The sequence below is a fragment of the Typopeltis vanoorti genome, chromosome 8 (genome assembly GCF_054136105.1).
Source record: "Typopeltis vanoorti isolate ZY-2024b chromosome 8, IOZ_Tvanoo_1.0, whole genome shotgun sequence".
Classification (NCBI taxonomy): domain Eukaryota; kingdom Metazoa; phylum Arthropoda; class Arachnida; order Uropygi; family Thelyphonidae; genus Typopeltis; species Typopeltis vanoorti.
The window spans coordinates 71,886,597-71,904,222 of record NC_143556.1 but is presented as its reverse complement, the minus strand read 5'-3'; the positions used below and the strand labels follow the sequence as shown (position 1 = coordinate 71,904,222).

The following is a 17,626-nucleotide window of genomic DNA, read 5'->3' as shown; positions in this document are numbered from 1 at the left end:
GAACAAATTCTTGCAGACAAAACGATAAATGTAAGATACAGGATAATGAGACATCGACAATTGTCTACCATGCTCTCCCCTATCCATAGATATGAATCATCTCTTGTTGAGAACTGAGAATGAAGATGGCAGCCTGTCGATTACCAGAAATATGGCTCAGTTACTCCCTTTGTTATTAATGTACAGCACATCAGAGAAATTTTTTTATGTACTTCAGGGAAAAACCTGTCATTTCTCTTCACTAATTAATTTTCCAAAATATAACATAAATAAGAAATGATTAGTGAAGAGAAATTATAAGTATAAAATAAATAGATAAATAAATGTCCTATATATGGAGTTTGAATCTTCTGCACTAGGCCGCTCGAAGATAGACTTGCGTTTAAGTCTAGACGCCGACTAGAGGAACTTGTTTACTAAACCTTTTTTTTTTTTTTTCAACAGGTTCCCGAGTTAGTCGATCTCTGGCACTCATACGCATTTTTTCCCTTGTGTTTCGTCATAATCGACCATAAAAACTACATTATGTCCGGCAAGAACATATCCTGTTAGAATTAGGGAACACGAGAAGATAACACTTATTTACTAGTCTCTTCATCGGTTGCCGCTTATAGTTAGGGATAGTCCTGAGCCAGCTGTCTCTGATTTTCTACCAGTGGAAATTGAACTTGCCATTCCGTCTCCAAAAATTAGACGAGGGCTAAAACCATCTTTTCTACTTCTTATACGGGAATAAGAGGCGTAAGCTGAAAGACTTAAGCGTTAAATTAAATAAAAATGTGTCGGCCAATATAGCCCTATTTCAGTGGTATTTGCAAAAATATCGCTAGGACGGCCGAAAACCGTTTTCAGGATGATTCCACAAATCGACTACAGGAACTTTTTCTAATCCTTATTTCGATCGGTTCTCGAGTTCGACTATCTGTGAAGTGAGTGAATAGGGATTCTTTCTCTCCGGAAACTAGGGTTTTTCATCCTATAAAATCAAGAAATTTGATCTCAGAAGTTGCATTATTTCAGGAAATAATATATAGTCTTACGGTTATGGACAATGTGATGGCGGGAGTTGTCTACCGTATTTTCTTTGCCGATGCGAATTAAAATGACTGATAATCTTGAGTCAGCAATTTTGTAATTGGCTAAGTATGGAGCCTAGCTGCCTATAGTCTTCAAAAGTTTATTTTTGGATTTGTGCATTTGTCGATTTTGCCAAGTTTCCAGAGGGAAAATTCGGGTTTCTTCACGGAGGCTAATATTGGCTAAAAAATTCCATTGAATTAAACAAAATTCATTATTAAAAAAACCAGTACTATCATTATTATTATCCGTTGGGCTGATTATGACTTTAATTTCCATTTTCCGTTACGTCATGTAGATCGCAGGTTGTCATGTGTGGGTTTGAGTTTACAATTGCACCAGTTTTGGTTTCGTGCTTTACGAAAGTGAATTATGCCTCGATTTGAGTGGAATTTTATGCATTATCCGAAATAAAAATATAACCTTTTAGGAAAATGTTAGCTAAAATGATGCTATTTGAAAGTTATTTTATGGTTTCTTCTATATAGCAAAAGATAACCTGTATTTCCAAACATTGTGGGATGCATAAATTACAGGCAGTATTTCAGGATTGAGGTATTAAATTGCTTTTTAAGCTAGGCACCTATGAATTATTAAGACTAAAAATGTGGAATTCGTAAGCATCCAAGTACATTTTAATTGTATGTTTGAACCTATAACATGGACTTATTATGCTTAAGGTGTAGTGTGGGTGCTGGATTTTGTAGTGTGTAGATCGTAGATTAAATAGTATGGATGGCAGGTTGTGCAGTGTGGGGATGAGTTGCTGGACTCTTATGTTGACGTAATAATAGTATAATAATCAGGGAGTTCACAGGATACTATGATATGATATGATATGTATGACAGCTAAGTTTATGTTACATACTAGCAATTTCTACCCAATTAATCTGTTATTCTCAGGTGTTCAGTATTGTTGGATCTTGCATTTTGGTTTTCTACACCAGAACTACTAACTACATTAGCAGGGCCGGCCCTACCGACGATGTAAGACGTGCATTTGCACGGAGCGACAAAGTTGGCATAAACTATACGAAGGGGCGGAAAAATATGCTACTGCACAGGGCGGCCCTGTGCATTAGCCACCTAGATCTTGGTTTTCATTTAGTTCTTTTACTGCCATTTTGACACGAAACACCTTTTTGCCGACCTCTCTCTCTCTCATCTTGTTTAAGTGATTACATATTACCTCTGTTCGCATATTCTTATATCCCTTTTTGTTATTATGGTTATTATTATTATTATACGGGTATCTCCAATGAGTCTGAATACTCATTGGTAGAGCCCAAACTCAGACCATTATACACACAATACCTATCACACATCTCCTTACTCATTCACTCACTCACAACTGATTCCTGCAATCCATTGCACTCATTCACCACTCCAAGTCAAAAATTTAGACCAATGTGGTAAATGTTATTCTTCATCTCCATAATTTTCCTCTGAAATATTATGTTTATAATACACAATCTGTTATCAGCTGATTTTTTTATAACTAACTCATGTTCATAATAGATTTTAGCAATGTCTTGTGTACCTAACTTAGTGTTTTAGCTAATCTCCCTCTCTTTCATTCCATCTAAGAGTATTCGAGCAAGCTTTGCACCATAACAGTTTCATATTATTATGTAATTCTCATTAAAAAGTGAGCATGAATAGCCGAAATATTATTCTGTAGGTTCTCCACTAAAAATTCAGGGTTCCACATTCCAGTGAGTTTTCACTGTTTTTTATTTATTTTTTATTTTTATTTATTTATTTATCTTTTGGATCTTTATTGCTGATGTTTATATCAAATATATTACACCAGTTATTCAGTTAGAGTTCTAAAGGTACGTACTGGATTCATTTAGAATATAACCTTATCTGCATAAAAGAAAAAGGTGCACTGAATATCCCTTTCCTTTATAAAGTGAAGTTATTGGAAGCCTGAAGTGGGATGAAAAAGTTCTGTTTTGTTTCCAGAGCATCATTTCAAGACTATGTAAAAATAAATAAATAAAATAATAATAAAAATTCCTTAACCCACCCATGGGACTGATGTATATTAGGTTTACAACCTTTCTTGGGTGGAAGAGATAAATATATATATATATATACACATACATACATACATACATACATACTTGAGGTTGGGCTGAAAAGTTCTTGGCCTAATAATGAAAAAACAACTTTATAATTTCAAAATTATTTTTATTTTTCAACATAATCTCCCTTAAGACTAATCATTTATTCCAGTGATGCTCCAGTGCCATTATCCTGTCCCTGTAGTGATTTTCAGTAAGATCTGCAAAATACCCCTCTACAGCTGCAATCACATCTTGATTCGAAGAAAAATGCTGACCAGCGAGGAAGAGTTTTAGTTTTGGGAAGAGATAGAAGTCAGATAGAGCCAAATCTGGGAAATAGGGTGGATGTTCCAACAATTCATAGTGCAGATCCCTTAGTTTTCCCATTGCCAAAACACCTTTATGCTTTTGACTCACTAGTCATCCAATACCACATTCACTTAGTCAATGATTTCTGGTGTTGTTATACTTTTTGGATGTCCTTTACATGGATCATCTTCAAGGCTGGTACTGCTATGTTTAAACTCAGCAGTCCATTTCTTAATTGTCGAAAATGAAGGAGAAGAGTGCCCATAAACGTTTGTGAACTTCACATGAATTTCTCTTGGCATTAAACCTTCTTTTAAAAAGAATTTTATAACAGCATGATACTCAATTTTATCCATTTCAAGGGATATGGACAACACTTTTGCTTCAGACAGCTGTATAAAACAAACTACTTGAGAGAATGACTTCTAATTTCACCTGGATGCTTACGAGAGATGTACCAACTTAGGAAAAAAAAAAAAAATCGTGCCAATAGTGTTGCCATCTATGGTTGAGGTCGAGAATTTTTCAGACCACACTCGTATATATATATATGTGTATATTATTATATATTATTATTATTATATATTATAATATAATATATTATATATATATTTTTTATATTATATATATATATATATATATATATATATATGCACAGTAATACCCCAACTTTCATGGATCTGGAGTTACGTGGTTTCTTATATGTATACATTCTTGTCCTGCTTCACACCTCACCACTAGTCGTATCTTTCCAGCACCAGCCGCATTCACCAGTGTTGCACACGCTGTGAACAAGCACTGACGTGTTTTGCATGGTCTCCATTCATACACGATTTTTATAGTCTGCAAACCTTGCGATTGTTTAATGTTATGTTCTTGATAAAAATTTTATCACATAAAAAATAATAATGTCGTCCAAAAGAAGCAAGTTTGATTCCTCTATGGCTAGCAAGAAAAGAAAAACATTGACTTTGGAAATCAAACTCAACATTATTAAGGATTTTTAAGGCAGAATGAAAAATTGTGAGCTAGCAAAGAAGTTCAATCTACAGGAATCCACAGTAAGAACAATCATAAAAGATAAAGAAAGAATTCTCGCTGCTGTGAAAAATGCCAGTTGATCAAATGACAATATGTAGCCAAGCCAAGCTGATTTTTGAGCGGCTAAACGTAGAAGCTGGAGAAGTGACCAAAGAAGAAAATTTCGAGACCAGTATTGGTTGGTTCAACCGATTTAAAAATAGCTGTAACTGGCACAGCATCACAGAGAGTGGAGAGGCGGCAAAGCTGATAAAGAGGCTACGTCTTCTTTTCCTGAGACACTTAAGGCTATCATCGAGGAAGGTAGCTATAGCAGCCAAGCCATATTTAATGTAGACGAGACCAGCTTGTTCTGGAAAAAGATGCCCAAGAGAACTTTCATCGCACGTGAAGAAAAAACGTTTTCTGGCTTCCAAAGACTAGTTGACAGTAATACTTGGTGGAAATGCAGCTGGTGATTGCAAGTTAAAACCTCTCTTAATTTATCGTTCCGAAAATCCAAGAGCTCTAAAAAAAAAATCTAAAGCTGACTTGCTAGTGATTTGGAAGTCAAATTCTAAAGCTTGGATGACAGCTTCTATTTTTGAAGACTGGTTTGGTCACCACTTCATACCTGAAGTTGAACATTATTGCCGGTTTAAAAAAATTCCATTTAAAGTTATGCTCATTATTGATAATGCATCTGGTCACCCTCCTGCAACTTTAATTGATTTTGATCCACGTGTAAAAGTTGTTTTCTTGCCTCCAAATACAACCAGCTTACTTCAACCAATGGACCAAGGAGTTATCAAATCATTCAAAGCATACTACACACGCCGTTCGTTTGTAAGTCTGAATGAAGCTGTGAGGCAAAATGCACAACTGTCTGTTAAAGAGTTTTGGAAAATGTCTAATGTTTTAGATGCTGTAAGGATTATCAAAGATTCTTGGGGTGAAATTTCCCAAAAAACCTTTTGGAAAAAACTTTGTCCATCCTTTTTTAAATGTGAAACAGAAATGTTGCCAGAAACTGATCAAGCTGCTGAGGCAATAGACGAGGTTGTCAACCTTGCCAGGCAATTAGATTTAGAAGTCGACAGTGAAGATGTCAGTGAGCTGTTAGACTCATATAACAAGGAGCTCATAGAGATGTGTGAGCAAAGCATTACTGAAGAGACCAAAACCTCAGATCCAGTTCTACCAGAAAAGCACATGACAATTGCAAAATTAACAGGTCTCAGCTTAATTAAGAAAGGTTTACAGATTTTGGAGGACATAGATTCTAATGAGGAACGAATTGTAGCCACAAGACAAGGAATAAAAAAATCATTGGCTTGCTATGAAAAAATTTTGCATGACAAGAAAAAGACGTTATGTTTTCAGACGAATCTATTAGATTTTATGAAACCATCGACATAGAAATAACTTTCTTTTTTTATGTACAAAAAACTACAATTATGATTATACAGCATTTCTTAAAAAAAAATAGGTGTTTTTGTAAACCTTTGATCCCGATTACCTAATATTTTGTATGTTTGTATATATAAATTACATGCAAAATTATACCCTGAGTTACGTGAATTCGACTTATGCGCTTTTTGTTGGTCCCACCTACCGCTTAACTTCGGGGTTTTACTGTATATATATTTGTCAGCCTGGCTGGCCGAGTGGTTAGCATATCTACACTCCAGCCTAAAGGCTGGTTGTTTGAATCCTGCCGTGGGCATGGATGTTTGTGATTGTCTTTGGAAATACTAGTGGTGGTATTGGTCAGCAGTAGATGGCTTTGGTGTAGTTGCGGTCAGTTGGTGGATTGAGTGCCGGAGACAGGGTTGTAGAGCAGGTGCCCTTCCTCAATGAGTCTTTGGACTCCCTGGAGGTGTCTAATAATATAGTTCGCCCACCACTTCTAGGTCCCTTCTTGGCTTTGTGCCAAGAATAGTCGATTCATGCTGAAGGGGAGAAAGAAATGAAGGATGTACGAATTGGTCGCCAACATGCGAAATCACGTGCTTTCTTGTCTGTCGCTGTACTAGTACTAGCTTGATTTTTGTTGTTCTCTTTTTGCATTATTTTTTTATTATTAATTTGTATATGATGGATCCAGTACAGTCAACAAGTTCTATTGTTACACGTTTCAGTAGCTCTTGCAAAAGAATATTGAATAATGTGCTGACATTCTGCGAAAAAGAATCGTCAGAAGGCCGTCTTCTTGTTCCCCTTTCTCAAGTCATAAAACGTGCAAGTGCAATTGCGGGCGTATCGGGGTCGACTGTTAAAAGAATTCGTAGGGAATCAAAAGGTGAAGGTAAGCCAAAATTTAAATCTCCTAAAAAAAAGCGCCAGAGAAAGAAAACCATCGAAACCGTAGCTTTGAATGATTTTGATGTAGACGTTATAAGAACTATTCACGAATTTTACGTGGTCGAGAAAAGAGTGCCAACTGTTCCGAATTTGATTCCTGTGCTTAAAGAAAAAATTAATTTTTCTTGGAAAAGAGAAACTTTAAGGAAAATACTTCATGAAATCGGATTTTGTTTTAAAAAGTCCCAGAATAAAAGGAAACTTATCATGGAGCGAAGTGACATTGTTTTATCTAGAACGCAGTATTTGAGAGCAATAAGACGTTTCAGGGAGGAGAAAAGACCGATTGTATATCTAGATGAAACTTGGATTGATAGTAATTTAACTTATGGAAAATGTTGGCAGTCTAAAGAAGAATGTGGAGTGCTACAAACCGGAAATGCCTTGCGGCGCATAATAATTTTGTGTGTGGGTGGAGAAATGGGTTTTTTAGCGAATTCAAACTTACTATACAAAGCCAATTCAACTATTGGAGATTACCATGGGCAAATGAATTCTACGATTTTCGAAAAGTGGGCAGAAGAAAAACTGATTCCAAACCTTCCTAAAAATGCTGTTGTTATAATTGATAATGCTTCATATCACTCTATTCGATTAAACAAAGTTCCAAATTGGTCTAATAAGAAGCAAGTTCTTATGGATTGGCTCTCTGCAAATAACATTTCTCATTCCCCAGATATGCGAAAAATTGAATTGCTTAATTTGGTCAAAAGAAACTCGCCCACAACTAAACTATTTAAATTCAACACGATGCTCAAAGAGCATGGATTTCTAGCTTTGAGGCTACCACCATATCATTGCGATATTAATGCTATTGAGTATGTTTGGGCAGAAGTGAAAAGTTTCATTCGCCATCGCAACGTAACTGGGGATATTGACATGTCGAAACTTTTTAAGCTTTCAGAACAGGCAATTGAAAGTATTACAGTTTAAAACTGGTGAAAATATTGCTTTCATGTCACTTCATTGGAAAATATGTATTGGGACAGAGACGGAATTATTGAAGAATTATGCGAACCTTTGGTGATCAGTTTAAGTGAAAGTGATGGCGATTCGGACACCGATTCAGATGACTATGAAGATTAAAAGGATTTGATAATGGTATTTTTTTCCAACCTTTTTTTGCATGGGTTTGTTAAAAGAGTCACAAGTCAAATAATTAATCAGTTTAGGACATTAAAGTGCCTCAGTTGTCTCAACTGTAAGTTTGGAATATCTAAGTTCATTTGAAATAATTTCTGTTTTTCTGTATAATTCTTTTTATTTTATAGAAAACTTTCTTAAAAATAAACTTAGTTACATTTTTGTTTTATGCTATAGCTTTTTTAATTTTATTAACACTACGTACATTTTTCCAACTGTTATACAAGCAAAATAGTTACACTTTAAAAACAGCAATGTTCATAAAAGAAAAGCTAAATTTTCCGACCTGTAATAATAAAAAACTCAGTTTGTTTATTATTACATCTCAGAGGACAGACTGATTACCCTATTATCGGAATGGATTCTCCTTTTTCTGACATGCGCAGAAGTGTCGAGGGACCTCAAATCGGTGGGCGAACTATAATATATCTTGCACCATGCTATTTCTAGTGCTTATACTTGATGTTTTTTATGGAACCAGCTTTTTGTATATCCTTTCATTTTAATTATTGCCTTAAAGACTTAGTAAGGAAATTTGTCTAATTTTCATTCATTCCTCCCTCTCATATTTTTATAGATGAGTATTATGAGGACTCTTCTTCATCCATCTGGAATTCAGTCTTCTGACCAGGCTTTCTGAATTATGCATTATAACTACTGTGAGCTATTTCTACTTCCATATTTGACCATTTCCAGAATGTTTAATGGGAGAGGTTGACTAGGAGAGATGAAAGAGTGTAGTTATGTAAGATGTGCAACATACTTATGTACTGTAGGACATCTTTGAATGCAAGTAGACAGACAGACAGACAGAGATTTTGAGTGTAAGTAGAGCAGCAAGCAAGGTTGATGACGATGTGATAGTGTGCAAGACTAATGGTGAGAAAGACTATGCGGCTGATGGTAATTGTAAGATAACATGCAAGGACGGATGGTGAGAAAGAAAATGTAAGTGGTGGTACAGTAGTGTATCACTGCATAGGTTTCTGTGGAGTGAGGACTGTTTTTGCTGGTATTATTCTACATGAAGGAACCAGATGGATAGAATAATTTAATCACTACTTTACTAGTTTTGTGAAAATTCTTGTGTTCATCATCAGGTGAAATATGTGAATAAACTAAAGAACAAGTTATAACAGGTGATATACATAATGAAATATTTGAACAGGAATAACAATGAAAAAGCTGCATTTGTTACAGCATTGTTTGCTGGTTTGTAGTATGTGTTTGGTTGTTTGGTTTCAATAGTATGTGTTGCCAGTTCTGCTGCAGAACTGGCAACACATACTATTGAAACCAAACATTAAGAGCATTCATGGAATCAGCTGAAATAATCAAACATCTTCAACAGTGCAGCCAAAAACAAGGGATAGTTTACATCAAGCACATGGGAAGAAAAATCTAAGCCAAGTGTTATGACAAATAACATTAAACAAATTTAATTTTATTATTAAATTAAATTAAATTATGAACATAATTTTTATTTCAACAATTACTATCTTTGATATTAACTCATAAAAATTATACCTCTCTTTAAAAAAAAGTTTGATATTTGATTATATGTGTAGACATTTTTGTGCCAGGAATTATTGTTGTAAATGTTATTAAAAAAAAGGTTAGATTCCACTGTTCTGGATTAACAGATGTGAATCCTATGATTATTTTATATATATATATATATTTATAGTCTGTGCAGTTAGTCTTGTGACTGTGCGCTTTGCAACCATATGCATGGGGAAGGAATGTCCTAGATTCGATTCCTGTCGGTGACGTGAGGAGTTAAGGATCTTCCTCAGCCATAGCCAAGTTAGCCGGTCTTGGGGTGGATGGATAGTAAGGTTTTTTCCCCAGTTTATCCTGGAGTTTTTCATCCCACAAAGCAGGCAAACCGTCCTTGAGAACTCAACACCATGGACATAGGATACATTGGGGCGTAGGGCTGATCACCTTATCCTGTGAACGGTTTAAAGTCCGATGATTAATAAACCCTTGACACCTCAAGGTAATAGAGGGAAAGGAAGATGAGATGATGATATATATATATATATATGTGCCACCAAGGATTAGGCTGACCATATGTACCGTTTTGAATGGGACAGTACCATTTTTTTTTCATATTTCCTGGCTATCTCGTCGTTTTAATAAAAATGTCAATTTTGTCTCGTTTTTAATAAATACTATAAAAATCCTTTAATATGGGTCAGTCATAAATTATTCTTCATAACCTATAATCGTATATCATGGATACCAGTAATTTGTATAACCACAGAGTCACATCGTTAGATACTAAATATCGATATCTCCAGTGATTTATTCAGAGGAAAAAAAAAAAAACCTGTCGGCAACAGTTGCGCTCCTCAGACCCCAGCATCTGTTCTGCTGTAGCGTTAGTGTTTGTTTTGCCTGTGTGTTAACTGGGCTTTGTTATTCAATGCTGGTGAATTAAATTTCATATTTTTTAAAGCTTTAAGTCTATCCTTGCAATGTCAAAGAGGTGAAACTGCAGTTTTAATGACGATCTCCAGAAAGAATTCAAATTTATGAAACTGGACAAGCTGTGTATTGATGGAACAAAAGTGATATGCCAACATTTTAATGTCCATTTTTCTGTTGCTCATGAAGGCAGAAGCCACATTAACCAACATCTACGTATCCAGAAACAAAAGGATGCTGAAAAGACTCTGGCTTTATTTAAAAACACCAGCTCGTTTATAGTGAGACGTGATGGTGATAGTGAAAGCGATAAAATTGCAGCAGGTGAAGCTCTTGTTGCTTATCATACTGTGCAGCCAAAGTTTTTGCGCAAATGACTGCTTGTCGGCATTGATAAATAAAATTTATGAACAAACATTTTATTCAGCATGTACCAAATCAGAAGCAATAATTACCAGCGTTTTATCACCATACATATTGGGTAAAGTAATAGAGGATTTGAATAAAACAAAAAAGCATTATAGTCATTACTGAAGTGAAATGTTTAGGCAAATTAGTTGGGCATGTTAAAAGATGATGATCCTGATGGGAGACTTTTACTGGAATATAGAATGGAAGGAGAAGATAGTGTATGGAAACAAGGAGAGTAAGTTTGTTGAATTTCTGAGAGATAAATATCTTAAGCAGCATGTGACTGAAGCAACTAGAGGCTTTAATGTATTGAATTTGGCAATAACTTCACAAGATATAATTGATGAGGTGTTGACACTGCTGCCAGTTGGTTGAGAGTGATCATGAGGGAATGGGTGAAACAAGAAAAGGTTACTGCCAAAAATGGATATACAGTAGTATCTTGCTAATCCGAACTAATAAAAACCGTGCTCGTTCGGATTAGCGAAAAGTTTGGATTAGCGAATTTTCGCCAAAGAGACTACCAATAACTAGCATTTAAGACAAACATAATCAGATTCTAATGGTACATCAATTTAATTCTGTAAATATATGAAGTATCTGATAGAAAAAAAGCTACTATACTGTAATGTAAAACTTAAAATATAATACAGTATACGTTTATTTTAGTAAAAAATTTAGTTGACATGTACCTGTATGTTGAGGATTCTGATTTAATAAAACTGCATAGTTCAGCACATAACTTAATTTGCATAAAAAATTTCACTTTCTTGTACACAACACACAAAAAAAAAGTTTCACAAAATAACACAAAGTTTTTTTTTTTATTTCTTTGTAAAAAAAGTCACCGATTTTCTTTTGCTTCTTGGAAGTTAAACTTTTTTTGAATGCTTCTTCTCGGAGCTGCATTAGCAATAAAATTTTGTGGAATGGCGTATCATTCTGCTTAGCCCATTCTACACGCATATTAAAACTGTCAACTGCCTCTTCATGTTTTACTTTTTTTTCTTCAAGTTCTTTATTTTCATCATCGTCTTCTAATTCATTCTCTAGCGTCATATTTATAATTTCAGCATCTGATTTGATTTCAAATTCACTTTCAGTTCTACCTGTAATCCATTCCGTAACATCTGTTTGTGAAATTTCGACATCTGGAGTTATATTTTTAACCAAATTATGCACATTTTGAATTTCCTCTTTTTGTATATCACCCTAGTTATCTTGGTAAATTCTAGAAGGCCGCAGTTTTTTCCATGATGCTCGAATTGCTTCAGGTTTGACGTCTTCCCAGGCAAAGGTGAATCCCACACAATAAATCAAAATAGACCTACAGTATAACCGTACAATCGACAGTAAGGAAAAAAATACTCTACTGTAATAATAATAAAATAAATAATAATAGTTGTTGTTGTTGTCTTGTCCTTTGAAGAGTCTTAGATGTTTCCGTGCGCTCTTATGACTCTTCATTAGAAAATGGGTGCCGTTGCCACGTTAGTCACCTTGAAATCGGACCATAAGAAATTTGGTCAAGAGCTTCAAGGGTCCAGGGGGGGCCGCGAGGAGGTGTGGTCAGACTTCTCCCCCCCCAATAATAATAGTTAAAATAATAATTATTAAATAAAAATAATAGTACACAATATAAGAATACGTAATAAATAAAACTTTTTTTTTCCTTTCAAACCGCAGTTCGGATTACTAGAGGGTTCGGACTAAAGAGGTTCGGATTAATGAGATACCAGTGTATATGATAAAGATACCAAGAAATTATATTCTTGGTTTAATCTTGGTTTTATCCAAGTGTAAGCAAACAAAGTTTGCACCGGAAGTATTTTCAGGACTCAGGCAACTCGTATATAGATACTAATGACTTCACATCACTTGCCTTAGTATCCCATAATGCAAGGCACATATCCTTACAGACATGTATGATGCTGTGCATTATGAGAAGGGTCACTAACCAGATTGGTTTTGACCTTTATTAATGTCTCATCAGTGGGAGCCAGACCCAGAGATGATACCAAGGTTGAAGTAATACAGAAGTCATTTTCTTTTTCATATACGAGTAGCCAAAAGGTGTAACATCTTATTATTAAATTATTCTAGATTAGAGATAGTTGTTGGAAGTTTTTCCACATGGTTATACTATGAATTAAAGATACCAGAAAATGATATTCTTGGTTTAATCCTTTATCCAAGTGTAAGCAAACAAAGTTTGCGCCTGAAGTATTTTCAGGACTGGGGCAACTCGTATATGGAAGGTAATGACTTCACATCACTTACCTATGACTTCTACATTACTTCGATCTTAGTATCACTCTGGGTCTGGCTCCCACTGATGAGACCTCAATAAACCAAGAATATAAATTCTTGGTATCTTTAGTTTATAGTATAACCAAGTGGAGAAAAACTTCCAACATGGATATGTATAGAAGTATAAAGCAGGTTATTATAGGAAGCTCTGTAGTAAGTTAGCATCAGTACATTTGGTAGATGAGCTGAGCAGAAAAGATGTTTACAGTACAAGGAAATTCACATGGCAGAGGCAGTATCTGACACAAGCAATGTACAGTATAACTGCATGCCAAGGATTAAGTGAATAAATAGAGTAGGAGTGAAATGAATGAACAGTGAAATCAAGCAAGCTGTGTTGTAAAAGAAAATACTATAAAGGAGGTACAAGACAGTTGGTGGTGGTGATTGGATCCATAAAAAGTATAAAGAGTAGGCTAGGAAGTTGACAAGCATGGTAAAGAAAGAAAAGATGCAGTATATCCTTTTGCCAGAAAGAGATCAGAAAAATACTGTCCAAATTAGACACAATAAAGTCTCTTGGCACTGCTGGCATTCCTCCAATTGTCCTGAAAGTTTGTGCACCAGAACTGACTCCTATCCTATGTTGCATGTTTATACTCTCTTACTCCACTGGTATCTATCCCGCAGCCTGGAAATTGGCCCATATTCAATCCATTCCCAAGAAGGGTGGCAAGTCACTGACATCCAACTACCTACTGATCTTGCTCACCTCAGTCCTGTCTCCATTAATTGAAAAAATCATCAATTCCCAACTCCTACATACACCTTGAAGGCACCCATCTAATAAACAACTGCCAATATGGAATTCTGTTGCTGCCGATCAACAGATCTGCTCACATATGTCACCCATCTCTGGACAAATGCCATGGAGAAGCTTGACGAATCTCAAGTGGTTGCACTTGATATCTCCAAAGCATTTGACTGGGTCTGGCACAAAGGCTTATTAAGCAAACTGCCATTGTTTGGTCTGTCTCAGGACTTCTGTAGTTGGATTGCCAGCTTTCTGTCTGGACGCACACTATGTGTGGTGGTGAATGGTTCCATATCCTCTCACCATTCAACTAATGCTGGGGTTCCACAAGGTTCTTTCCTCTCACCAAACCTTCTTCCTACTACATATCAGTGACCTACTTCAGTTAACCTGTACAACCCAGTACACAGTTTTGCAGATGATAACTCACCTCAACCTACAGAACATCAATCACCACCACCCTCAATTCTGATCTCCAAGCCATCCTCCAATGAAGTTCAGATAACCTTGTCAATTTCAGTGCTAATAAAACCTAGTTCTGTCTTATTTCTTATAAAAAAAGAATCATTTTCTCCTAGTATTAATTTTGGACAACACCCAAATTGCCAGACAATTTGAGATTTCTCTTTTTAGTTACCCTGACTAAGCCTCTCCTGGCATAAACACATCATAACCATTGTATCATCAGCTTCTAAAAAACTAGGATTTCTCTTTTGCTCAAGATGTTACTTCACCCTAAACAGCTATTAACCTTATACAAATCAGAAATTAGTCCAGTTATTGAATACTGCTCTCACATATTGGGGTAGGATCCTAAAAGCTCCCTCCAAATGCTTGACTCAATATAGAGGAAAGCAGTTAATGACCCATCTCTTACCAACTCGTTCCCCCACTTTCGCACAGATGTTTGTTTTCTACAATATGTGTGTATTCTACAAATATCTCCACGAGGAAATGCTCATCTAAAATAGCATCAATAATTCCCCACTTAGTACTAAGCTTATTTTAACATGTGCAACTGCTACTCAACATCTCTTCACAGTGCACCTTGAAACCCACAGAACAGGTTTCTTTTTCTCTTCCTTCATCCCGGCAACTGCTGTACTGTGGAACAGTCTTCCCCCTTGTGTTTCCCACAGTTATTTAAATCAAATGTAAACAAGTTCCTCCTTTCCCAACCCATGCCCATATATGGTACTAATGTTCTATAGGTTGATCAACCAACCTCTCATGTATGGGCTCAACATAAAAATAAAAAGGTATGAGAGGAGATCGGTTGGTCAGGCTGTAATTAACTCGAGAATTTTTCCATTATATGGCAAGCAAGAGAAAGAATAATTATGGCAGGTTGACACTGGTGTTGCATGGATAGTCATAGCAGCAGAAAAACAGTTGCAAAGGATATAGGGAAATTATTGAACGTACACTGATAAAGTGCTGCAAAATACTCCTCTACAGCTTGCTTCCCTTCTATACTTGTGTAAATGATCCAGTGCAATATATAGAAGGGAGGCAAGTATTAGGAAAATTGGAAGAATCAAACGTGTATCACATTAATCAGGTTAGATGTTAATAATGCTGTGGGAAATGGATGATATATCACCACGTATTCTTAAGGAATGCACACAACAGTTAGCTATGCCCTTGACCTGGTTATTTAATGAAAGTCTTGCAGTGGTAGGGTTCCTAAGGAGTGAAAAGAAGGCAAAAGTTGCACTCAAGGTGTTGGAGAGATTAGGAATAGAATACAGGATTGGGTTTGATGGAAAAAGAGATTCTTTAAGATGGTCAGCATGGGTTTGTAAAGGACAGGTCTTGTTTTAGCACTCTGCTTACATTTTGACATAAAGTGATGAATGTGTTGGATGAGGGAGATTCATATACACTGATATTCTCAGACTTTGCAAAAGCATTTGATAGATTACCACATGATAAGTTGGTGTGCAAGCTACAGAAGATGGGAATAGACAGTATATTGGTTAGACAGATCAGAGATCAGCTCTCTGAATGATACCAGCAAGTTATGTATGATGGAGCAGTATTCCCCAAAAAGGAGAATAATCTATGGTGTGCCCCTGGGTTCTGTTCTTAGGCTCATGCTGCTTAACTTGTTTCTAAATGATATGTCATGCGGACTGACTGGGGATCTTCGGTTGTTTGCTTATGCAAAGTTGGAGAGAATTATACGAGGGTGGTCTCAAATGTTCTCAGCCTAACAATGAAAAAACGAATTTATAATTTCAAAATTATTTTTATTTTTCAACATAATCTCCCTTAAGACTAATACATTTATTCCAGCACCATTATCCCATCCCTGTAGTGGTTCTCAGTAAGATCTGCAAAATACCCCTCTACAGCTGCAATCATCTCTTGATTCGAAGAAAACACTAACCACCGAGGAAAAGTTTTAGTTTTGGGAAGAGATAGAAGTCAGAGGGGGCCAAATATGTGGAATAGGATGGATGTTCCAACAATTCATAGTGCAGATCCCTTAATTTTCCCATTGCCAAAACACCTTTGTGGTCAGGTGCATTGTCCTGATGAAAGATGATTTTTTCTTCTGCAAATTGAGTCTTTTCTCATGAATTTTTTCGTCTAGTCTGGTTAAAAGATTGGAATAATATTCCCTGGTTATTGTTTTACCTTTTCAAGATAATTAATAAACCGAATGCCTTTAGCATCCCAAAACACTGAATGTCATGACCTTTCCCTGCTGATGGAACTAACTTTGTCTTCTTTGGTGCTGAATAGCTGGCTTCTGTCCACTGTTTTCACTGCTGTTTGGATTCTGGTGTGTAATGGTGAATCCAGGTCTCATCCATAGTAATAAATCAACACACAAAATTAGTTTTATTCTTGTTAAAACACTCCTAGCACTGTTCAGAGATTTTAATGTCAGTGTGTTTTTGATCTGCTGTGAACAAGCGTGGCACCCATCTTGCAAAGCTTTTTCATTTGCAATTCTTCATGCAAAATATATCCTATATGTTCTTTTGAAATGCCTATAGTCTCAGCAATTTCACGCACTTTGACTTGCTGGTCATCCAATACCATATCACGCACTCAATCAATGATTTCTGGTGTTGTTACACTTTTTGGACGTCCTTCATGTGGATCATCTTTAAGGCTGGTACGGCCACGTTTAAACTTGGCAACCCATTTCTCAATTTTCGAAAAATGAAGGAGAAGAGTGCCCATAAACTTTTATGAACTTCTAATGAATTTCTTTTGGCGTTAAACCTTCTTTTACAAAGAATTTTATCCATTTCAAGGGATACAGACAACACTTTTGCTTTAGACAGCTGTATAAAAGAAACTACTTGATAGAATGACTTGCAATTGCCCATGGATGCTTATGACAGATGTACCAACATAAAAAAAAAATCTTGCCGATAGTGTTGCCATCTATGGTCGAGGCCGAGAACTTTTCAGACCACCCTCATAAGTAGTACTGCTGATGTTAATTCCCTTCAGGAAGATTTGAATACACTTTTTACTTGGACAAAAGAGTGGGGTTGTAGTTTTAATATAAAGAAGTGCAAGGTGTTGTATTTTGGAGGGCAGAAATATAAGGCTGTGTACTCTCAATGGTGGTGTACTGCAGGAAGTGGATGAGATTAGAGATTTGGTTGTGATGGTTGACAGTAGGCTAAAGTTTAGGTGCCATTTTGCAACACTTGCACATCATAGTGCTGCTATGATAACTACTCTAACATGTAGGGATAACGAAGTG

At 36.0% G+C, this 17,626-nt stretch overlaps 1 protein-coding gene across 1 annotated transcript in view; it reads left to right on the top strand.

Annotated features, from left to right (window-relative positions):
• The first annotated feature begins 1,403 nt into the window (after positions 1-1,403).
• The window catches only part of TORIP (Torsin interacting protein), a 56,262-nt gene continuing 40,039 nt past the window's right edge, over positions 1,404-17,626 (top strand). The window contains exon 1 of the mRNA XM_090396966.1: positions 1,404-1,632. The gene's annotated coding sequence lies outside the window, so the exon portion shown is untranslated. The remainder of the gene's footprint in view (positions 1,633-17,626) is intronic.